We start from the raw sequence: 25490 nt of genomic DNA on the forward strand, positions 1-25490 counted from the left end.
TGCCCAGGACAGCCCTCTACAACGAAGAGCTATCCAGCCAAAATGTGGAGTGTTGAAATTAAGAAATCTTGTTCTAAAGCAAATCGTTTCAAACTGAAGATCTTTGAATCTCAATTTAACATGCTGATAACTTAAAGGCCTCGACAGCACATTTTCAAATGAATTTTTCTGCTTTCTGAATTATTTTTTTAAAAATTTGTTTAGAGATCATTGCCTATGGCTTATGTTGGCCACACCTGAGAACTCACAGGTGGGGCTCATGTGGGAGGGCAGTCAATTCCAAGAAGACTTGGTGAGACATCTGTTTTTGGTCTAGCTGAAAAAATAATTTATTCAAATCAAGGGCGAGGCCAATCCTAAAAAGTAAACTGTGCTTCTATTTCTAAATGACAAATTTCTAAGTTTGTACATGCATAGGAGGCAAAAGAATAGGGTATGTTAGGTGATGAGACATTGCCACTTATAAAGTCTATCAAAGGTGTTATGTGTCTGTAAAGACAAAGACCCCAAACACCCAGAACAAACATTTCCCCATGGAATGGTTACCACTAGCAACAACGTCCTGTTGCTAGGCAAGTTCAGGTCAGCTCTGGGTGTAAACGAGCAGCCTCCAGTCACAGAGGTATGGCAATGAGTGATGTACAGCTCCCTGTGACCTACGGAGTGTATTTTAGCACCACCCGTGGGTCTGTTACTACATAGGTGAGTGGAATAGGTTTGTTAGAGGTCCCCACTTGATCACACTCACCCACACTTTCAATTATGGGCTGGTTTGGAGGGCATCAAAAGTTGTTTTGACACAATTTCTTTTATTGGATGAAACTAAGTCTGAGTTCTAGATTTAAAGCTGTTACAGGAAATCATTTTTTCATTTATCAAACAGTTATGACGTATTTAAAAACAAACATGGAAAAGCTTGAGAAGTCAGCGTGGAAAAAGGGTAGGAAACTTCAACCATAGTATTCAAGTTCCTAAGGCAAACTGATTTAGATGATTAATAATAGTTTAACTGAGGAAAAAGAGTATTTTAGTAGGAGGGACCAAGCTAAGAGTAGGCCTGTATATAATACCATCTATCTTCATATTACTAATGGGGATGCTACTTTGAAATAAGGTGGTAGGCTGGGCCAGACCATCAAAGGGCTAACATAACTTACTTCCACTATTAGTCTCCTCTACCATAATATCTAGGCTTTAGCACACAGAGTATAAAAACTCCAAGGATATACCACATGCTCGCACATCTCCATGGTTTTGTACATACTGTGCCTTCTCTTATTTGGTTGGCAAACTATTTATTCTTTACAGTACATTTTAGATCATTTAATAAGATAACTACAAAGAATCATGGTCACTTCCATAATGAAGCCCTGACTATACCAGGTTGTCTTTCCTTATGTTCCATTATAGTCACCTCTAGTATAACTACAATGATGATGTCTGCCTCTAAATTTTCTCAAAATGTTCTAATTTTAAATAGTTGACCCTAGAAATTATGGTCTTTGGTTTTATAATATTAGCCAATATGTGGTCTGTGCACAGTGGGGCCCCTCTGGAATATGGGCTATAACTCTCCACCTTTTCATCATCAGTGCCTCAAATATATCTGGATACAAAGTTAGGGCTTAATATATGTTTGTTGGATATATTAGTGAATAGGAAAATGCAACAGAATTCCAGAAAAACATCTGTTTTTGCTTTACTGACTAAGTCAAAGCCTTTGACCGTGTGGATCACAACAATCTGTGGATCACAACAATCTGTGGAAAATTCTTAAAGAGATGGGAATACAAGACCACCTTAACCTACCTCCTGAGAAATCTGTATGCATGTCAAGAAGCAACAGTTCAAACCAGACATGGAACAACAGACTGGTTCCAAATTGAGAAAGGAGTACATCAAGGTTGTATATTGTCACCCTGCTTATTTAACTTATATGCAGAGTACATAATGCAAAATGCTAGGCTGGATGAAGTACAAGCTGGAATCAAGATTTCCAGGAGAAATATCAATAACCTCAGATATGCAGATGACACCACCCTTATGGCAGAAAGCGAGGAAGAACTAAAGTGCCTATTGATGAAAGTGAAAGAGGAGAGTGAAAAAGTTGGCTTAAAACTCAACTTACAAAAAACGAAGATCATGGCATCCGATCCCATCACTTCATGGCAAATAGTTGGGGAAACAGTGAGAGACTATTTTTGGGCTCCAAAATCACTGCAGATGGTGACTGCAGCCATGAAATTAAAAGATGCTTACTCCTTGGAAGGAAAGTTATGACCAACCTAGACAGCATATTAAAAAGCAGAGATAGTACTTTGTCAACAAAGGTCCATCTAGTCAAGGCAAAGGTTTTTGCAGTGGTCATGTATGGATGTGAGAATTGGACTGTGAAGAAAGCTGAGTGCTGAAGAATTGATGCTTTTAAACTGTGGTGCTGGAGAAGACTCTTGGAAGTCCCTTGGACTGCAAGAAGATCCATCCAGTCCATTCTAAAGGACATCAGTCCTGGGTGTTCATTGGAAGGACTGATGCTGAGGCTGAAACTCCAGTACTTTGGCCACCTGATGCAAAGAACTGACTCATTTGAAAAGACCCTGATGCTGGGAGGGATTGAGGGCAGGAGGAGAAGGGGATGACAGAGTATGAGATGGTTGGATCACATCAGTTCAGTTCCTCAGTCATGTCCGACTCTTTGTGACCCTATGGACTGCAGCACATCAGTCCTCCTTGTCCATCTCCAACTCCCAGAATTTACTCAAACGCATATTCATTGAGTCGGTGATGCCATCCAACCATCTCATCCTCTGTCGTCCCCTTCTCCTCCTGCCTTCAATCTTCCAGCATCAGGGTCTTTTCTAATTTGATTGACATGAGTTTGTGCAAGCTCTGGGAGCTGGGATGGAGAGGGTAGCCTGGCGTGCTGCAGTCTGTGGGTTTGCAAAGAGTCAGACACAACTGAATGACTGAACTGAATCGAAGCAAGTGCATATTTATAGTACCTTGCAAAGTCTCTACTATTTGTCCTTCTAAAATGTTTCATGTACTTTATTTATATACTGTTTGAGATAAGCACTAAGGATTACAGAGATTCGGCTAGCTATTTCACACAGCACTGATGGTCAGTGCACTTATGCCTGCTGTGGTCATCAATGTCCTCAGTGCTCTATGTAGGGTAAATACTAGGCAAACACAATGAGAAAAGTTTGTTTTCAATGTCCCTCCCAATATCTGTGTCCTTTTCCTACCTCACCATTTTCTGGCACTCAAATAGCTAAAAATCTTAGATTTTTCTCCTTGAATATCAGTTATACAGAATTGGATTAATCATAAATTTATTTTACACCCTCATCATTGACCCATATATGCTATGTTTGCAGTTATTTAGCTGCAATAATTATTTTCAATAATGTAATAAGCATCCATGAACCCACCACACAAAAGAGGTAGGACATGACAGTAACGTACATGTTTACCATATAGCTCTCCAATCTTGTTTTGGAAGCTCTCCAATCTCTACCACCACCTGAATTTTATCATCCTGAATCTTGTCTTTGTCATTTCCTTGTTTCCTTTTATGTGGTGCTTTATTTCATTGCATTTACTTGATTTCTAAAAAACAGAATTTTACTGTTTTTATTTTCCTATAAAGTATACCATGCTTTATTGCAATAGGTCATTCTTTTGGCTCCTATTGATTTGCATTTTTTAAAAATTTGGCTGCACCAGGCCTTAGTTATAGCATGCAAACTCTGAGCTGCTGCATGTGGGATCTAGTTCCGAGGCCAAGGACCAAACCCTGGCCCCCTGCGTTAAGAGCCTGGAGTCTTAGCCACTGGACCACCAGGGGAGTCCCCTCCATATTCATTTGTATTTTTTCCCCGTTCTTGCTACTGTAAACAGTACTACTGTGAATACTCTTGTGCATCTCCCCTGCGATGTTTGAGCAAGGCGTCATCTGCATACCTAGGAGTAGAGCTGCTAGGTTCTAAGGTACATGAATATTCAACTTTGAGATAGAACATTCTATTTTCCAAACTGCTTTCACTAATTTACAAGTCAATGATCAATGTATAAGAGATTGTGTGCATCCATAATCTATCATGGAATTATCAAACAATGTTTGCTGAATAAATAAGTTCAAATTGGAGCTTATTATCTTGAATAAAAATGGGGATAGTGGGCTTCTTTGTCTCTTTCCTGATTGTAAAGGCAATACTTCTGACATTTCCTTATTTAAGATGACGCTTGAAGAGTATCTATTTAAAAAGACAAGACTTCTCTATCAGATTAAAAGAATTTCTTCTAATTTACTAAGAGGTTAAATGTTTAATTATGTGAAATACCTGTCTTAGATAAGCAGAAACAGTGTACGGCATCCCTTATATGCAGAATCTAAAAAGATATGATACAAACAAACTCATTTACAAAACAGAAGCAGACTCACAGACTAGCGAATGATGCTATGGTTGCCGGCAGGGATGGGGGGGATAGGTAGGAAATTTGGGATGGACATGTACATACCGCTACATTTCAAATGGATAACCAATAAGGACCTACTGTATAGCACATGAAATTCTGCTCAATGTTATGTGGAAGCCTGGATAGGAGAGAGTTTGGGGGAGAATGGATACATGTATATTTATGGCTGAGTTGCTTCGCTGTTCACCTGAAATTATCACAACATTGCTAATCAGCTCTACTCCAATACAAAATAAAAAGTTTAATAAAAAATAAAACAGAATGCCTGTCCTACATCTCTAACATGATCATACATTTTTTCTAATATTAATCCAGCCTTGCATGTCTGGGATACATCCCACTTGATTGAGGTATAGTAACTTTATTATTTATCAGCTACAATTTAATTATGTTAAGATTTTTTAAAAATATAGGTTTTAAAAACATTGGAATATGACTGTTGACAACACTCTATAATGCCCACTTTATCTGTAGTTATGGCAGTCAGCATCTCAATTTGGAGTATAATTGTTATGACTATACATTTCCCTTGAAATATCTTTTATTAGATTCTACAGATTGACACATGAAACATATAAAATTGTTGTGCTTTTGTTTCTATTTATTGTTTTCATATTAACTTTAAACAATTGCTAAGACTATATAGATCAATTAGATCTCTTTCCTACATACCCATTATATGTATATATATGTGTCAATATGTATCATATACATATTTTGCACAGAATCTTTGATATATCAATTAGATCAAGTTTTAAAACGTGTTCAGATCTTCTATATTGGTAATGATTTCATGCCTGTTTTAGTTCAGTTCATTTGCTCAGTCATGTCCAACGCTTTGTGACACCATGAATCACAGCACACCAGGCCTCCCTGTCCATTACCAACTCCCGGAGTTCACTCAGACTCACGTCCATCGAGTCAGTGATGCCATCCAGCCATCTCATCCTCTGTCGTCCCCTTCTCCTCCTGCCCCCAATCCCTCCCAGCATCAGAATCTTTTCCAATGAGTCAACTCTTTGCATGAGGTGGCCAAAGTATTGGAGTTTCAGCTTCAGCATCAGTCCTTCCAATGAACACCCAGGACTAATCTCCTTTAGAATGGACTAGATGGATCTCCTTGCAGTCCAAGGGATGCTCAAGAGTCTTCTCCAACACCACAATTCAAAAGCATCAATTCTTCAGCACTCAGCTTTCTTCACAGTCCAACTCTCACATCCATACATGACTACTGGAAAAACCATAGCCTTGACTAGATGGACCTTTTTTGACAAAGTAATGTCCCTGCTTTTGAATATGCTATGTAGGTTGGTCATAACTTTCCTTCCAAGGAGTATGTGTCTTTTAATTTCATGGCTGCAATCACCATCTGCAGTGATTCTGGAGCCCCCAAAAATAAAGTCTGACACTGTTTCCCCATCTATTTGCCATGAAGTGATGGAACCAGATGCCATGATCTTAGTTTTCTGAATGTTGAGCTTTAAGCCAACTTTTTCACTCTCCTCTTTCACTTTCATCAAGAGGCTTTTAGTTCCTCTTTACTTTCTGCCATAAGGGTGGTGTCATCTGCGTATCTGAGGTTATTGATATTTCTCCCGGCAATATTTGATTCCAGCTTGTGCTTCCTCCAGCCCAGCGTTTCTCATGATGTACTCTGCATGTAAGTTAAATAAGCAGGGTGACAATATACAGCCTTGACGTCCTCCTTTTCCTATTTGGAACCAGTCTGTTGTTCCACGCCCAGTTCTAACTGTTTAGTCTATCAACAATCAAAAGAAGTATGTTGATATCACTATGATAGTATTTATTAACACTCTGCAAACATACATTTTTTAAAAGAGTATTTAAGGCTATTTTGTTGGCTGTAAAGATGTTTAAAATTGCTATATCTTTTTTGGTAAATTGAGATATTATCATGATGCCATGCTCCTTCGCAGGTGTAATTTTTCTGTTAAATTTACTTCCTCTGATATTAGGTTGCAGCAGTTTCTTTAGGTTAGCATTTGACTGATATGTTGTTCTCTATCCTTCTCTTCATTTTTGTCTTTAGGTTTTATATATACTTCATCTGCACAGCTGTATCAGGTAAGTTTAATTCAGTGATATTTATTGTAGTTTATATAACATTTAACTAGCCTTTTGGGCATGAATGCCTGAGTTGGCCAATCCGCACTAGATTCTCTCAGCACCTCACACTTTGCCCTGATCTTACTTGTCATGGTAGGGATCAACAAGCACTTTTTTTTTGTCCTAATGTAAGGATGAAGGAAAAGAGGCAAAGATGACCTCTAACAGTTCTTTTCTTAGTAACCCCCCACAGCTTCACCTTGCTGCCTCTCACCTCAGGTCAAAGCTGTATTCCAACACCAGCCAGAACAGCCCCTACACCCATGGGTTTCTCACAGAGGTGTTATGTGGGTACCTCAACTTAGTCTTGAAGGAGGGAAGCAGTCATTCTGCTACTTCACCATCATGGCATTTTATTAAAAAATATGTCAGTCTCATTAGCAATCGAAGAAACTGAATTTTAAAAAATACAGAGTACCACTTGTATTACCACCTTGGCAAGCATTGTTGTAAAATGAAAATTCTCAAATTTAACAAAGATTTGACTAAATGGGCCTTTTCACACACTGCTGGTGAGTTCTAAGGAGACATCACCTATTTTGTAACGTGTATTAAAGATCTTGTTGTGAATAAATTCTTTCACACAGCAACACATATATTTAATGACAAAAGTATCACTATTTGGTTTATGATAATTAAAAATTGAAAGCAATATAAAGTTTTGTATAGGGATTTTTTTACATAGTTGTGGTATGTCTAGAAAGTGGAATATTCTGTAGCCATTCAAAGAAATTTTTAAAGACCAAATATGAAATATAAAATAGAGTATATTAAAGTATAAGTGCTTAAATCTTGAGTGATGAAATTGTAAATGACTTAAGTTTTCCTCTTTTTACTTAACTGAGTTTTCTAAATACTCTCTAGTGAATACGCACTATTATATTGTTCTAACAGATTACTTCTTTGACATCACTTATCCTGAAAGTTCCCCTAACCACAGAAGACAGAACTAATATAATCAACTACGTGAAGTAAAAGACTAGGGGATTAGCCCTCCAACATCTTTTGCATTTTAACTGGTAACTTTGTCTTGCAAAAGAAAACACGAAAATGGTGGACACACCAGGTTATTTTCAGGCTTCCCAGGTGGCTCAGTAGGGAAAGAATCTGTCTGCAATGCAGGAGACGCATGTTAGATCCCTTGGTTGGGAACATCCCCTGGAGGAGGAAATGACAACCCATCCAGTATTCTTGCCTGGAGAATCCCATGGACAGAGAAGCCTAGCAGGCTATGGTCCATGGGCTTGCAAAGAGTCAGAGATGACTGAAGCGACCGAGCACACCTGCACACTCTAGGTACTGTTGAAGAAGGAATTCATAGGGCCTGGACTCCATCTTAGGCCTGTTCATGCTGATCATGCTCGGCCACCTTTCCAATGGACTCCGAACTCTGTGTTTAGTGCCTATGAAAACAACAACAGAAGGATAAGACCCCCTCCAGACCGGGGAACCTTGAAGATCGTATCTAGGTTACTCATCGCCTAAGAGAAAACATACATTAATCACCCCTTCCTCCAGACAGGCCATAAATGTTTCTGTATCTATCAGAGTATAACCTCGGGCTTATGGATTATTGGATAATTGTTTGACTGTTTGAGCACGTGAGCACATAGCATGTGAATGATGGGGCTATTGGGATTGTATTTTCCTTGGTTTATGTAAGTCTCAAGGAACTTGGAGTGGTGGGTTCAGACATGAACACATGGGGTATAAAAGATTTTCGCAAATGCTGGTCGGGGTCCCCGCCGGTGTAATAAATTGCACTCCACTATCTGCGCTGTCCTTCTGAGTGAGTTTGTTTCCCGGAACATGTGGCTACAACACTGTCAGGATATAGAATAACCTTCACATCTCTAAATCATTTCATATGTCATATGCCATATTTCTATTCAAGAGAGAGCACATTATCTCCCCCCCTCAATTTCTCTCTCAAAATATGTGTATATACACACACTTACATACATAAATCATGCATTTATCACACATACACACACACACACACACACACAAGGGGAGACACAGAAGGGGAGAAAGAAAGGAGGAGACAGGGTGGTTCACCCTGAGATTCACTGGCTGTAAACTTGGCACCAGAGAGGGTGAGAAAGCAAGTACTGCTCAGAAGTACACGTCCTGTATGATTCCTATCATGACAGTCTTAACTGAAACACACCTACTTAGAACCAGGCATCCAATCACCACCACTCTTTTGGAGTAGAGGTTCTCTGGACCCTTTAGTAGGTCCTTGGGGCATCAGAATGTTCACAAAATACTAAAATGATGTTAACTAATCACTTGGAACTATAATAACATTGTCTTATCTTCTACCTTAAATATATTCATCTTCTTCACTAGGAATTTCATTTTTAAAAAGAGGTAATTTGGTACAATCTGGAAAGAAAGTATGAATTTCGATTAACTAATCCAGTTACTCAGTTGCTATGCTTTGGGTATCTACTTCAGAGAACTGCCAGGCATTTTCTTTCCTTTCGTAGCAATATAACTGAATCTAGAGAAGCAATACGTTAAAAGAAAAGGATGAGGGATGCAAAGAGGTAATCCATCCAGGGGCCTTTACCCCAAGGCCACCACCCTTAGTCAGGCCAGGATCATTTAAGATGGGACAACTGTAGTAAATGCTTGAGGACTTCTGCAAGGCTAGTCTTGGTACCCTACATCTTTCACACGCCAGCCAGATTTACCCTTTGCAAATGCACCTCTGATCCCATCACTCCTCAGTTTAAAATTCTTGAATGACCACCTATTGCCTTAGGATAAAATGCAAATTGCTAATTTGTCTTACGAAAAGATCTAACTTCTGCCTGCATCTCCACTGTCAAATTACCCCATTCTGCCCATTCCAGACTTGCTAGTTAACTCCCGAAGTGCACTTTGCTCTCTGGTGTCTTGATCCTTTTCCGACTGGCGATGGTTCATGTGAGAAGAGCTATAATTGAGGTCTGTATTAGCTATGAGAGTACAGAGTCTGTGCTTGCAGAAGCTGAGAAAAGCATCAGAAAACAAGTAACCCTTGAGAGGCTCTTAAGGCTCCTGTAAACACTGTACTTAATTCAATGCCAACATTTATGCAAAGATTCGCAGACTGGAAATTAAATAACATGTATTTCAGTTTCCTTATTATATAACATAAGGAGTTAAGCTCAGTGCTGTGCATATTTTCATCCAGTCAACATTTATTTAAGGAATATTTATCAAGTGCCGCTAAAACGCCAGATACTCTTGTAGGTCCTGGAGACATAATGAAATATTGAACAAGTAGTAGTCCCCGATTTCACATATCTAACATCCTCGAATAGAGGCAACCAATCAACAAATAGGCAGCATAAGTCAAATAGTAGATTATAAAGAAGAAAAACAAAACAGAGTACCAGAAGTATATATGTGTGGAGAGTTGCTGTTTTATACAGGATGTTAGGAAAGGTGCCTCTGAGAGGTCGCAATTAAAAGAGACCTGAATGAAGAGAAGAAAGGACCCTGAAGCTTGCTGGGAGGAATGTTTAAGGCCATGAAGACGTCAGTTACTCTGAGCCTGAACATACTCAACAGGCTGAAGAGCAGCGGGGAGAACGGGGAGTGAGGAGGAGAGAGGCGGCTGGGGTTGGATCCACTCTAGGGCCATGCAGGCCTTGGAAAGAATTTTAAATTCTATTCTAATGATGAAGGAAAGTCAGAGGAACATTTTAAGAAGTCGAGTATCTTAGTCTGATTATTCACCCATGAATAGTTTATAAATGGCAGACCCTGGGGGGAGAAGTAGGATGGGTGTATGTCCAGGTTTTCCAGGGACAGTCTTAGTTTATATGCATGTCCTTCACTCTCAAAAGTAGGAAGACAGCCTATAATTCATAGAGAAATGTAGAGCTATGAAAGTAAAATCTACTTTATCGAGAAGACAACTAATGGCTCACTTAGACGGAAAATTCCTACTCTATATAGTGAGGGAGACTGACTGCAGTGTGACTGCACATACCTCTTGGTCAGACGCTCTACCTGCCATCAAGCCTTCAATAGAGGCTCAGGCCAGCTGAAACCAGTCTTAAAAAGACCATGGATGGTTACAATGTGCAGAAACAATTAGCTGTTCCTGAATGCAGACACTGCACTAATGCCTAAATTTTTCCCCAGAGCCAGGCACATTGTTAGGCATGTATCAGATCCTCACTCAGTACTTTCCAAAAAATGGTTAAAAAATTTGAATGACTTCAGACTCTGAAATTTAAAAATACAAAAGTAGGGTTTTCTTCACTAATTTTATTAGGCTGATACAGTTTAATAACTGAGGGATAATATGTAACATAAAACATTTTACTGCATTCTATCATTTTAGTGAAGTGTGACTTATATTACATTGTTTTTGTACCTGGTATTTCTGTCTATAAATGTGCTTAATTTTTCAATGAATAATGAATACGTTAATGACCCACATTACTTTTTAAGACATAAAGCTAACTGCTATAGTTATAAAATTACTCAGATGACATTTTGTTATGGAAATTATTATAACACTGATTTCTCTCCTTACTGTTACACGTGTGAGGCCACATTCAGTGGTTGTTCATAATAAGTGAAATAGTAGTATACAGAGACATCTGAATGGTAGTCTTGCTATATGTGGTCAAAGTTTAGTCAAATGTTCAACGTAACAACAGTCATGGGTTTTTACCTATTGTCTCCATAATGTAATTATGTTTCCTTATGTTGGCAATCCCCATCTGTTCTTTGACTATAAACTTTGATCTAAGTTAGAAGATAAAGGAACTCATCAGATAAAATGCTTAAGATATTACAGAACCAGTGACAACATACCAATGTAGTTTTCTTCTTCCACTAGTTTTTCTTAATTAATGTCATTGACACCTGTTCAGAGTGAAACATGTCTCTTTGCAAAGACTGTTGAGATGAATAGAAAAATCAACAAGAAGACCATGGGCTATTTAGCCTTTGTAACACCCCCAACTTAGACTATTTATCCATTAACATTGGATTTAGAAAATTTGCTGGAATGACTTTTCTTTTGATAAACAGAGACATTTTCCACCCCATATTCTACAGTTCAGTCCTCAGGTTCTTTGCAGTGGTCATTCTGTCCACCCCTCCACTGACGCGCTTTCACACACAAGAGTGCTCGTCATCATTCAGGGCTGGCTAGATAGTGGATAGAGTACAGACTATTTTTCTGAGCTTCTAAAAGTAATACATTTGTTTTGAGAAAATGGATGAAAACCCTGGTGTCCATAGTGGGTGCTCTGGTGCTGTTTCAGGGTATGGCAGGGCAGAATGAGCTCTGATCTGTTTGCTAAAGTGAGAAACCTGAGATTTTAACTAGCTTCTCCCCCTGGCTGGCTATGGGACTTTGAATGAGTTATCGGAGTTCTCAAATTGTGTCAGCTTCCTCATTTCTAAAATAAAAAGGATTGCAATGTGTGATCTGTAAGGTCTTTCCTAGCTCTGAAAAATTTTTTAATGCTCTATTTAGTTTAGAAATAGAGGCCTTTCTTGTGGCTTTCTTATGACCTGGTGCTCTAAACCCTTTTGCCTTGCAGCTGAGGCTCTATAAAGTTAAATGTTCATTCTCACGTATGCCATGGTTTATTAGAAATGAGTGTCAGGAAATGTGGAGAATCCTATATTTAACATCTCAGAATTGGATACTAGTTTGATATAAATAGCAAGTTGTTATCCGAGTAGATTACAATGGATTTACTATCAAGCAAATTAAATCACTGGGGACAGATGTGTTTTTAGAATTGTCTGAGACAATCAATCTCTAAGGAGAAAATTTTTGGTAGCTGCCAAGCTGTCCTGTATAATTCAAAGATATGTCACCCAAGCACTTCCTTTTCAGTGGCCAATAGAGAGTGTTTGCAGGAAAGGAATGATCAGAAAAGGGCAGGTGTACGCTATTCTAAATTGTGTACTATGGGCTTTGGGGAAATTGTGAAGCATTTGGAAGAATGAGCAAGAATCAGTAGAAAGTAAAACAGAAAGAAACATGATGGATAACAAAATGTGCAAGAAAGAGACAAAGGGGTGGGAAACAACTGCAAGTCATACTGCATGGTTAATGAAATATCTGACTTTTATGATAGAAGAAAACGAAAGCAAGTGGTAGGAAGGGACTGACCAAGGTCCTAAGCAAGGAAGATGATCTGAACGCATTAGAATGGAAGGAAAATGGTGGAGCTGGAGAACACCTGTGACGAGAATGTGGTAACTGCACAGATGTAAGAGGGACTAAGAACAGGAATGTTAAAAAAAAAAAAAAAAATATATATATATATATATATATATAAATGTTGAAGAATCGATGGAAAAAAAAGATACTTTCTTTAGAATGATTTCCCAGTGAGACTGACATAACTGGCATTTCATATCAATACTGCAGTAACCAAAATTTAATGACTTTTAGTTAATGTTTTTTCTCCCTTGGAGAAAAGTGTTATTTCAATAAAAGATGTTTTTCATTATTTTAAAGATCTAAACATGAAAAAGAAACATTTATACTAGAAGTAATTATAGGAAAATATTATGACCTTAGGAAGTGAAATAGTTTCCTAAAACATAAGACTGATATATTTTCCCATAATAAGTATAAACTCATCTATATAAAAATATACTGTTAAACATATCAAGATGAGAAAATGTAAGTTATTTGCAACATGTATAACAGACAATTACTATTCAGAATATAAACAAATATTCCCTACAAATCAATGGAATAGACAAATTTTTTAAAGGTTCATATAAAATTAAATAGAAGATATGTATGAATAAAAGGTTTTTTAAAAGTGCTTTTCCAGTGAGATTTGGGTAATTGCTACTAATGATAATAGTCAGGTCTTTAAATGAAAGACAGGATAGTCTTTGCCCAATGAGAACCTTGTTTGTTCTCTGACCCAGATAATAAGATTCTATCACTAATCAGAGTCATTTGTATTTGACAGAAATGGAGTCAGCAACCTTATTCTGTAAGGACCAGATAGTAAATATTTCAGGCTTTACAGCCACTAGTTTCCTAGTGCTCCTATAATAAATTACCACAAACTTAGTGGCTGAAAACTACACAAATTTGTTTTTCAGTTTTGGAGGTCACAAGTCCCAGAATCCCAGTGTTGGCAGGGCTGTGCACCTCTTGGAGGCTTCAGAGGAGAATCCATTCCCTCATGATTTCCAGCTACAAGACCACCTGCATTCCTTAGGTTACAGCCCCTTCTTCCCTCTTCACAGCCAGTAGCACAACATCTTTATATCCCTCTCCTTTCCTGACCCTGATACTGGGCTCACCCAGATAACCCAGGATGATTTTTCCATCTCAAATCCTTAATCACATCTGCAAAATCTCTTTCACCATGTAAATTAACATTCACAAATTCCTAGAATTAGGACAATGGTATCTCTGGAGGCTATTATCCTGTCCACCGTGTGGGTCCTTTGTCTCTTGTTGCAATTACTCAACTCTGATATTGCAGAGGTAAAACAGCCACAGACAACACGTGTAATCAGTCGGTGTGGCTGGGTCCTTCTAAATCTCATTCACAAAAACAGAATCTTCAGAATTGTCCCATGGGCTCTCATTTGCCAACCCCAGAAAGATCCACTGGAGAAGGGTTAGGCTACCCAGTCCAGTATTCTTGGGCTTCCCTTGTGGCTCAGCTGGTAAAGAATCCGCCTGCAATGCGGGAGACCTGGGTTTGAACCCTGGGTTGGGAAGATCCCCTGGAGAAGGGAAAGGCTACCCGCTCCAGCATTCTGGCCTGGAGAACTCCATGGACTGTATAGTCTATGGGGTCGCAAAGAGTCGGACACAACTGAGCGACTTTCACTTTCAAGGTAGATTTAAAAAGCAGGAACAAATCTAGCAAAAAATTAGAGGTTTACATGAGCATTCAAAGAGCCAAAAGGAAGGAAGGAAAGTGAGGACTCTGCAGGCTTTCAGAATATCTAGAAGGGCAGGAATCCCAAGGAAAGAGATGATCTTGACTGTCTACAGTGTTGCTTTGGTTTGTATTTTGGAGGAAGCCTGGAAGCTGTGTATGCTCAGCCTTCACTCATACCTGCCCTCAGTTATACTGAGTTGGTGGAATATAATTTCCTGGATTTTAGCTCCTTCCTGAGAGAGCTTAGAAGGGAGTGGGTGGTACTCAGTATCATTAGATAATACCTGACAAACATGGTGAGCTCTGGTTTAAAAAAATTATAATTTCAAATAAGCATGGAGAGATGCCATGAAATGGCAGGATTCATCAGAGAAATACTTGTTGGAAGATGAATGGAATTTTCAGCCAGACTCTTTTCCCAGTTCCACAGTTTGGCTGATTATACATTATAAGTATGTGACAGTGTCTGTCTTTGTTTTCACCAACTGGACATAAGCAATCTGCTCTGACAGCTTTGAGATCAGCCACAATCCTGGACCTCAATCCTGTCTCTACTTTTTTCTGTGTGACCTCAGTAACTGCCTTGGTATCAGATTCATCAGTAAGATGTTTGTGACAGTATCTGTCATATGATTTGGATAGGAAGAGAATAAGACAATATATGTAAAGTGCCTGGTATGAAATTGATGCTAAATAAATCTATTACTATTCACACTTCCTTTATAACTCATGGGACTGAATATCTTAGAGACTTTTAAATAAAGGATGGGTTCCCCATTAAATATTCTTACTAGAGAAAATTCCCCAATTTTTTTTTCCCTTTTTCCTTCACTGAATCCCCTTGCCCCGACCTGTTCTTACCCCACCCGTCCCTCAGGTACAGTGGCTCACCTATTTCTTCTGATATCTGGGTGATAAGCCACTATCAAGTTGAGTGGACCAGGTCATCCTTGAAGGAGACAGAGGTCTCATTTTGGCCTCAAGTCTCTGACACATTGTCCAATAAAGTTTTACTGTCAGTCAAGCTTTATACTCAGTCTAGCTGAAGTCTGATCCACATTTGATTCAGTTTTCCTGTGTACACCCTGTGATGAAGACCAGGACTACAGAGGAGTGGTGAGTGGTACAATTCATACATCAAACCCTACCTTGTACTTTAAACCACTGCCTTGAGACATGAGACATTTTCTTTCGATTTTTATCTTGGTTAATAATGACTTTCATTTAAAAGTTTATTAACATAAAGCTAAAAAAAATGCTTTACTTTCTGATTATTCAAAGATATATAAAAACTACACCAAAAATAATTGTTTGCTTATCTGTTGTGCTACACTGATTTGTTAAGAAGGTATGTGTCTTTATAACAATTTGATGGACAGTTATAGTGCAGAGTTTCAGTGGCTTACGATGTAGAAAGGAAAGCTCCCATGTAAGAATATGTGTTTATGCATTTTACTTCTCTGGTACATTACATATTGTGTCAACTAAAGTCTCTACTTTTGTTACTTTCCTTATAGGTGAGAAAAACTGAAGATACACAACTTGCCCAAGGGTCTTACTATTGATCATAACAGTGTGCTAAGAACTAGCCAGAGACAGAAACTGAAGAAATACTCGGCTTTGCTGTTTATGACCCCCATCCTACATCCAGCTCTTTATCACAATTTTGGGCTGGGCCCAGAAAGGTCTCTCACATATCCATACCCAGGAGCTCCTGACAGTCTCATGCACAAAGGAGCCCTGTGGTGAGTTGGAAATCAGCAGCAAAGCTAAACGGAGAAACCCCCCACTGCCAATCAGCCCAGAGGCAAGGTTAAGTGAAGAATGTGCTGTCAGCCCCTGGCATTTCTCCTGTAGAGGAAACTTGAGTGCCGGCTAATAGAGGCCAGAGGTCTGCATGGCCTTAGGATGAATTCAGGGGGTTGATGATTGAGCAGTAGAAGGGAGAGAACCTAGCCTAAGGGAGGCTGGTAAACCTCTCCTATGAAGCAGAAAATCAGCTGGAACAACCTACTCATAAGTAATAAACTGGCATTAATAACTTAGCCCAGCTGACTCTGCATTACATTCTCTTAAGCTAACAGAAAGATGAGCTTATCTGCGGGCATATCTACAAGTATACACTGCCTACAAAAGAATATTTACAAGATCTACCTTTTTGCATTTATTTGGCCTTAATATGTAGCTTAGAAATCAGTAAGAAGCACCACAAGAGTGTTGAGAAAAATTAAAACTTATGTTACTGGGCCTTTAAAAGATCTAACTTTCTTACCCAAACACTGAGTTGAAGATATGGTAGCAGAAGTTCTTCCCGCAAATTTCTAACTTGAGGCAGTGTATTTCAACCAGTTAGCACACCAAATCAGGCATCAACCAGAATCCTAAAGCTGGAACTTTCATTAGCTTTCTGTAAATTAATTTCAGAGTCTTGAGCTCCTCATGAGAAATATAGAAATCTACCTGCTTTATAAGGTCACTGGTCATTGAAAAGGCCAAATTATAAAGGAACTGTGAGAACATTTAGAGAATTTCTAAAGTGTTAGAAAAGGGTAGGTTTTTTTCATAATAGAAATCTACATTAAACTGACTTGCACATGGACTGGTTAGGTTGAAGATGTGCAGGTAATGCAATCCACAGATGAGTTATTGCTTCTGAGGGAGACTTCCAGTTTAGATTTGCAAACCCAAATATGATGCAAGAACACTTTCTAGATGGACTGAGAATATCGTAAGAGGCCATGAGCAGATATAAAAGCAAACTGCGCTTGAGTTCATTTAGAGGGAAGTGGCTACAGGGTGCCAGGCATTATGGTATTAAGCTCTATTTTATTCAACATCTTTATTCATCATCCAGAAGATGAGAAAAACAGCACATTAATTAAATCTGCAGATGGTGCTAAACAGAGAGACATTTCAGAGGCCACTGTGGGCAAAGTAACAGTATTAAAAGGCTCGATTTATAAGGATGCAGAGCAAAACACTAATGAGTATTTGTGTTGGTACAATAAAGGTTCAAAGTACACCTAAAGTGGAATATGAAATGCTGCTAAAGGCCCGGAACAGGGTGATAACAATTAGCGATGATAAGGATACAAACTAAAATATTATTGGCAGTAAAAAAGAGCTGTGTAACTCACTTTCTGTTTTTTTTCATGTCATGTTATCCCTTTGCTTGACACGCAGACAGAATTCACTTCACAGACGAGGCACGCCAGATGAGATCAGGGTGTACAGTTGTCAAATGGGACTAGGAGCATCAAGGGACCTGCCTGGATAGCCCCTCAGATGTGTATTCTCAGACCATCTCACCAAGCCAGCTCCTACTGGCCTGCTAAGTCATGGACTTCTTCCTTCTAGAACCTTGCTCCACAGTTTACCCTACATAAAGCTACCAGAATCGCCTTCCTCTAACGCTGTTTAACATACCATGTCCCTGGTGAATAAGTGAACAAATAGCTCTTAATTAAGACCTCTATCACTTTTTTCTCCTCATTAAAAAAAAGTTAATATAGTTGTCAGAGTCTAAACAAAAACTATTCAATGCTCCTCCAAATACTTAAAAAAAATTGTTATATGCCATTTCCTTTCATTTTTTTCCCATACCTCTTAATTTATACCAGGCAAGGTCCTAAAAAGAATTAGATGCTACACTCAGAATACTTACAAAGGGGCTTCTCATTGAGGTTCAGGTTTCAGGGAGCCACGTATTTGGCAGTTACCCAACTGTTTAATATGAGGTTGACTATCAGGCCCTCTAGATCTGAAGGGATGAGAAACTTCTCAGGACCTAGAAGGAGAAGTCATGTAAGGCTGACATCCTTGAAAGAAGCAGTGACATTTAGTTCTGAGCATCAGGCAGCTAGGGATTTCCCTGGTGGCTCAGATGGTAAAGAATTCACCTGCAATGCAGGAGACCTGGGTTCAGTCCCTGGGTTGGGAAGATCCCCTGGAGAAGGGAATAGCTACCCACTCCAGTATTCTTGCCTGAATTCCATGGACAGAGGATCTTGGTAGGCTACAGTCTATGGGATCACAAAGAGTTGGACACGACTGAACGACTTTCACATACATAAGTATCAGGCAACCAGACACAATTTTGGTGGGGAAGAATGAAGGTGATGGATACCTTGATCTCACTGTTGTCCCCCCACCCAATCACCTTTTAGAGCTCTCAACCGACCCAAGCAAAGCAGAAGCCAAAGGAAATAGAGGCCATTCACTTGGCCTTTATAGGTGACCCTCCCGTGGTAGGGAAGAGAGCAGAGAAGGGTGGAGGGGGGGCAAGTGGCAGGTACCTGGCCTGAGATTCTCACCTAACATGTTGAGAAGATAAGAAGTTGGGAATGAGGATACGAGTAAGTGGGCCATCCTAACTACATCCTAGCTTCCTCCTGCCTGAGAATATAATCAACAGGACATATTAGGACTTGATTATTTTAACAGAAGGTAGTCAACTTTGGCCAAATGGTTCTGTTATAACATACGTAAAATACACAGAACATAAAAGTATATATGTAATGCTTGGGTAACTCATAAAGAAATACAAATGAACACCCGGAAGCTGTAACATTTTAAAGAGACCATCTTCCTTACAGTGAAGTTTCTCTGTGTACCATCCCTGGCAACATGCTCCAATATTCAACAAACACTACTCTGAATTGTTTCATTCTCTTGCTTTTCTTCATAGAGTTGATTTTAACCCTAACTAACATATATATATATATATATATATTTTTAATATTGCCAGTTTTTGAACTTGTTATGAGTGGTATCATATTAATGGGACTTGTTTTACAATCACTCAGTGTTCTGAGATTCATCCATTTTGGTGCACAAAACTATTTACTTTTATTGTGATAGAGTGTTTTATCATGTGAATATTTCATAACTATTTACTTATCCTCCTTTGATGGACACATTTCACTTATAGTTTATTGCTGTTGAAAATTAAGTAATTATGATTGTTTTTATTCATGTCTCCTGGTACACATGTACAAAAGTTTCTCTAAGATGTACTACCTAGGATTGATAATACTGGGTGACAGAATATGTGTATTTTAAACTTTATTACATAATTCCATAATTTTGCATCAATTTATTCTCCCAAGAGTAGCGTTTAAGAGTTTCTATTGCTTCTCATCTCCACCAATTCTTAACTATGTTATATAGTTTTTTGAGTCCGGTGTGGGATGGTAGCTCATTTGTGTGTACTTTTTTTTTTTTTTTTAAGTTTTCAGGTGTGATTGCTAATGAGTTTGAGCATCTTTTTATTCTTGTATCTTCCTATGTGAAATATTTTTTCATATGTGTTATTTGGGGAATATTATTTTTTTATTAAATTGTGTAAGTTGTTTTTATGTTCTGGACATGAGTATTTTGGTGGTTATGTTGTAAATATCTCCTCCTTGGTTGTACATTTAAAGCTTTCTTTAATACCACTTTTCAGAACCAGAAGTTCTTAATTTTATTATAGTTAATTTTATTGATTGTTTCTTTTCTGGCTTATTCAATAAATCTTTTCCTTTCTCAAAAGCATAAAAATAATATTCTATATTTTTTCAAAAATTTAAGTTTTGCCTTTATATGTAAGTCTTTAATGCATTATATGCATTCTTTTCAATAATAATGTTTTTCTTGGTGATTCTTCCATATAAATTTTAAAATTTCTGTTGAGATTATGACTAAAACTGCAATGAATATTTAGATAGAATTGGAAATAATTAATATCATTAGGATATTTAGTCTGTCTGTTTAGTAAAATTATATTTTCTATCCTTATTCTGGCAGCTAAAAATGCAAATGGCTTTTTTGACACATTGATCTTTCATGTAGTAAAATAGTCTCTTATTAATTCAGACAATTTATAGAAAATTTGGGGTTTTGAATGTAGGAGAAATCTTTGAAAAATAGTTTTATTTCACTCCAATTCTTATAATTTTGCTCCTTTTTTTTTTTTTTTGTCTTATTATGTTGTTCAGGAGTTCCAGTATTTTGAATTAGATGAGACAATCATAAACATGCTCATCTTGTTCCTAAATAAAAAGGAATGTTTCTAACTTTTTACCATAGGGTAGAATTTTTACTCTAAATAAACCTAATATTTTGAGACTGGGATTTTCTAATTAATCTAAATCACTTATATGTAAATTCAGGAATTACTTTTGTTGATAAATATTGACAGTTAATATTGCAGACTTGTAGCTCAGTCAGTAAAGAATCTGCCTGCAGTGCAGGAGACCCGTGTTTGATCCCTGGGTCGGGAAGATCTACTGGAGAAGGAAATGGAAAGCCACTCCAATATTCTTGCCTGGAGAATACCATCGACAGAGGAGCCTGGCAGGCTACAGTTCATGGGATCGTAAGAGTTGGACATGACTAGCGACTAAAAAGAGAGAGGGAGATTGCAGAAGTTGGTGCTACTGAAGCCTAAACTTAACCTTATGAATCAGTTCAGTTGCTCAGTCATGTCCGACTCTTTGGGACCCCATGAATCACAGCACGCCAGGCCTCCCTGTCCATCACCAACTCCCGGAGTTCACTCAAACTCACGTCCATCGAGTCAGTGATGCCATCCAGCCATCTCATCCTCTGTCGTCCCCTTCTTCTCCTGCCCCCAATCCCTCCCAGCATCAGAGTCTTTTCCAATGAGTCAACTCTTTGCATGAGGTGGCCAAAGTACTGGAGTTTCAGCTTCAGCATCAGTCCTTTGAATGAACACCCAGGACTGATCTCCTTCAGAATGGACTGGTTGGATCTCCTTGCGGTCCAAGGGACTCTCAAGAGTCTTCTCCAACACCACAGTTCAAAAGCATCAATTCTTCTGTGCTCAGCTTTCTTTATAGTCCAACTCTCATATCCATACATGACTACTGGAAAAACCATAGCCTTGACTAGATGGACCTTTGTTGACAAAGTAATGCCTCTGCTTTTTAATATGCTGTCTAGGTTGGTCATAACTTTCCTTCCAAGGAGTACGTGTCTTTTAATTTCATGGCTGCAATCACCATCTGCAGTGATTTTGGAGCCCAGAAAAATCACTGGAAAAAGTAGAAAAAAGTCAGTGGAAAAAGTCAGTCACTGTTTCCCCATCTATTTGCCATGAAGTGATGGAACCAGATGCCATGATCTTAGTTTTCTGAATGTTGAATTTTAAGCCAACTTTTTGACTCTCCTCCTTCACTTTCATCAAGAGGCTTTTTAGTTCCTCTTCACTTTCTGCCATAAGGGTGATGTCATCTGCATATCTGAGGTTATTGATATTTCTCCCAGCAATCTTGATTCCAGCTTGTGCTTCTTCCAGCCCAGTGTTTCTCATGATGTACTCTGCATATAAGTTAAATAAGCAGGGTGACAAGATACAGCCTTGACGTACTCCTTTCCCGATTTAGAATCAGTCTGTTGTTCTGTATCCAGTTCTAACTGTTGCTTCCCGATCTGCATACAGATTTCTCAAGAGGCAGGTCAGGTGGTCTGGTATTCCCATCTCTTTCAGAATTTTCCACAGTTTATTGTGATCCACACAATCAAAGGCTTTGGCATAGTCAATAAAGCAGAAATAGATGTTTTTCTGGAACTTTCTTGCTTTTTCCATGATCCAACCGATGTTGGCATATTCAAACAGATTTAGAAAAAAACTGGGAGAACTAAATATGTAAATCTTTTCTCTTCCACCCTCCCTCTCCCATCCCTGAGGGCCCTAATCCACTTCACTCCGTTATTATTATCACCACTTTATTTGAAGAATAGAGTTGCCATTGTTTGATATGGTAAAGATTGTGGGAGCAACAGATTTGAGGGTAAAACATCAGGAGTTCATTTTTTAAGTTTAATCAAAACTCCTTTTTCAATATTTAACTGGTAACATCAGATAGACAGCCAAGTGCCGAGTCTGGAGTTCAGACTAGACGTCCAGGCTAGCACTGAAATTTGGCTAACATCAGCTTTTACAGATGGCGTTTAAAACCATAAGACTGAATGGAATCACCTAGGGGCAAGTAAAGATGAAATAGAGAGAACCAAAGACTGAGGACTGGGAACTCATATTTTAAGATATGACATACAAAAGGAACAAAGGAAGCTGAGGAAGAGACATCTTTGAAGAAAGAGAATGAAGAACACATGGTTCTCTGTAAGTCAAGTTCTGAGTCCATTCCAAGGAGGAGGGTGCAGTCATCTAGGTCAAATGATGCCAACAGGTCAAGTAAGAAGAGGATTGAGAACTGGGCACTGGACAGTTCACAACACAGAGGTCATTGGTAACCTTCCTATCATTTGGTAAAATCACTGATGACAGGTTCAAGACAGAACAGGGAGACAGGATATTATTCTGTGTATAGCTGTGTGACCTGATGTTTTCACTTATTAAAAATAGTTTCTGTGTGCTTAAACATTCTTTTATAACACCAGTTTCAATGGCTGGATAGTACTCAAGTGTAGATGTTCTGCAGTATATTTAATTAATTTCATGTTTGAATATATGAATTGTTTCCTTTCTCCCCTCTTTGCTTGTTAACACACTGACTTGTTTCTATTTCTGGAATTCTATTTATTTTCTTAGGTTAAATTACAAGCAGACTTGCTGGCTTACAGGATACATGTAACATATGTCACAACATATTAAAGCATATTATGCTATGATATTTCACAAAAGAATGGAAGTGAAAGAGAAGTTGCTCAGTCATGTATAACTCTTTGCTACCCCCATGGACTATACAGTCCATGGAATTCTCCAGGCTAGAATACTTGAATGGGTAGCCTTTCCCTTCTCCAGGGGATCTTCCCAACCCAGGGATCAAATTCAGGTCTCCCACATTGCAGGCAGATTCTTTACCAGCTGAGCCACAAGGGAAGCCCAAGAATACTGGAGTGGAGAAGATATGAAGGCTAATAATGAAATCAGAAACTATGTTTATCTATTATCAATTCAATACATGCAAACTAAACATTTTGAGAGGAAGTTTAATCAGAATTTTGAGAGCTGTTACAAGAAAGTGAAAGTAGCTGAGTGAAAAGTAAAAGTAGTTGAAAGTCAAACCTGGTGTATATGCATCTTTTTCTTTCATTCAAATTTTTTTTTGAGTGATTACAATATGCTTGACCTTGGGGAGACAATGACTATACAATATAATCCTATGGAACTGTATAGCCTATATCATCCAAAATTTCCTTAGCTAGTAATCAGTGTATGAAATAATATTACGTTTCTCTTTTCTGCCAGTGGATAAGTAGGATTTATGTAATTTTTGGCACATAACTGATCCTTGATGCCAGATAAGGGCCACTGATACCAGTGATTCAAACAGAACCTTGATTGAGCTCATAATTTTGAGGTTAAGTAGTCTCATCCCTTCTATTACTCCTAATAATTATCTTTCCATTTATCATGGGATAAAGATTTTTATATTTTGAGGGTGTGGTACGAGGCATGAATGCCAAGGAATCATAAAATGGCTTTTATATTTAGTTGGGGCTTTCCAGGTGGCACTAGTGGTAAAGAGCCCACCTGGCAATGCAGGAGACCTGGGTTTGATCCCTGGGCCAGGAAGATCTCCTGGAGAAGGGAATGGAAACCCACTCCAGTATTCTTGCCTGGAGAATCCCATGGACTGAGGAGCCTGGCAGGCTACAGTCTATGGGGTCGCAAAGAGTCCGACATGACTGAGCGACTAAGTGTGCAAAGTAACACATTGGTTATTGGGGATTGGTAGGATTACCAATTGGGGATTGGTAGGGGTGATTAATTTAATATGTGGTTAAATGAAGATAAGACAATGTTTTGGACAAAGTTTGAAATCTACAGAGTCTACTCCCATGAGGCCAAAAGACAGGTCAATAAAACCTTCCAAGATTCTTCAAGGCAAATGGGTTTTTGTTCCTGTTACTAAAAGAGCCTAGTGGATTAAATATGGAGGAATGTTTGGTTGTAACAAAAATAAGTGAGATATCATTATACTAGTAAAGAGACTGAAAGAGGAAGAAAGACTATACTATGTATATTTGAAAGGGTACGAGTGAAAGAGCTCTCATACGCTGCTAGTGGCACCGTCAATTGCTACCTCTCTCGAAAGTAGTTTGACTAAGTTTCTAGAGTCTTAAAATGTTCTACTTCCAGTAATTTATCCCAGGAAAATATTTGGAAGTGTCCTCAAAGATTTATGTATGCTGATGTTTATTACAGTGTTATTTATAAAAGAGTTGAAAACAATATAAATGTCCGCCGATAGGCACTTGGCATAATAAATTAAGGTATATCCATGTAATTTATTTCTATGCAGCAGTTTATAATCATATTTTCAAAGACCATTTGATAGCATGGAGAAATATTCACAATATAATGCTAAATTAAAACTGTCAGGTACAAGCAAACAGCATTAAACAGCTACCACTTACTGAACATTAATTTTGTACTAGGATATGTATTCAGGGCCTTAGAAACACCTCCCTTAATAATCTTCTAACAAATCTGTAAAATGGCTATTGCTATTCTTAATTTATATACTGTGAATCTAAGGTTACCGAGTTAAGCTGCATTACAAATCCAAGTTGTCCTAGGAAATAGAGTAGCTTCAAGTATGTAGAGGCACTGGAGGAAAAAGGTTTTTCAGAAATCCAGAGACATTTTATATGCTTCAAGTTCAAGGGAGAAAGAAAGTGGCAGGTTATGAAATAAAGTTACAATCTGAAGAGTGTTATATCACTCATTATAGTTTAAATTAATCTGGTAGGTGACGAAAATACCATCGAAGTTTAAAGAACTGAGTGAAATGATCGTATTTCTTGTTTTAGAATGGTAACTGAAGGACTTGTACCAGGCGTGGGATTACCAGGCGGCAACTGGCAGTTGTTCAAATACCAGTCAATAGAGGTTTTGTCTCTAAGGGGTGATAATGGAGATGGAGAACAAGAGACAGATTAGAGAGACTCACTGTGGGTAAAGGACTAACTAGACTCTGAGACAAAGAAGACATGAAGTTCTAAGACAAAGGG

At 38.4% G+C, this 25490-nt stretch overlaps 2 long non-coding RNA genes across 5 annotated transcripts in view; one reads left to right on the top strand and one right to left on the bottom strand.

Moving 5' to 3' along the window:
• Window positions 1-25490, bottom strand: part of LOC139178222 (uncharacterized) — a 381844-nt gene that overhangs the window by 167474 nt on the left and 188880 nt on the right. The gene's annotated exons all lie outside the window — the stretch shown is intronic.
• LOC139178354 (uncharacterized) lies at window positions 168-18193 on the top strand. Of its 2 annotated transcripts, XR_011562773.1 has the most exons (4): window positions 168-702; window positions 6533-6567; window positions 16022-16249; window positions 17688-18193. It is a non-coding gene; the product is annotated as an uncharacterized lncRNA (long non-coding RNA). The 2 variants fall into 2 exon arrangements; XR_011562772.1 differs by lacking the exon at window positions 17688-18193 and having other exon boundaries at window positions 16022-16931.

The sequence above is a fragment of the Bos indicus genome, chromosome 21 (assembly GCF_029378745.1).
Source record: "Bos indicus isolate NIAB-ARS_2022 breed Sahiwal x Tharparkar chromosome 21, NIAB-ARS_B.indTharparkar_mat_pri_1.0, whole genome shotgun sequence".
Classification (NCBI taxonomy): Eukaryota; Metazoa; Chordata; class Mammalia; order Artiodactyla; family Bovidae; genus Bos; species Bos indicus.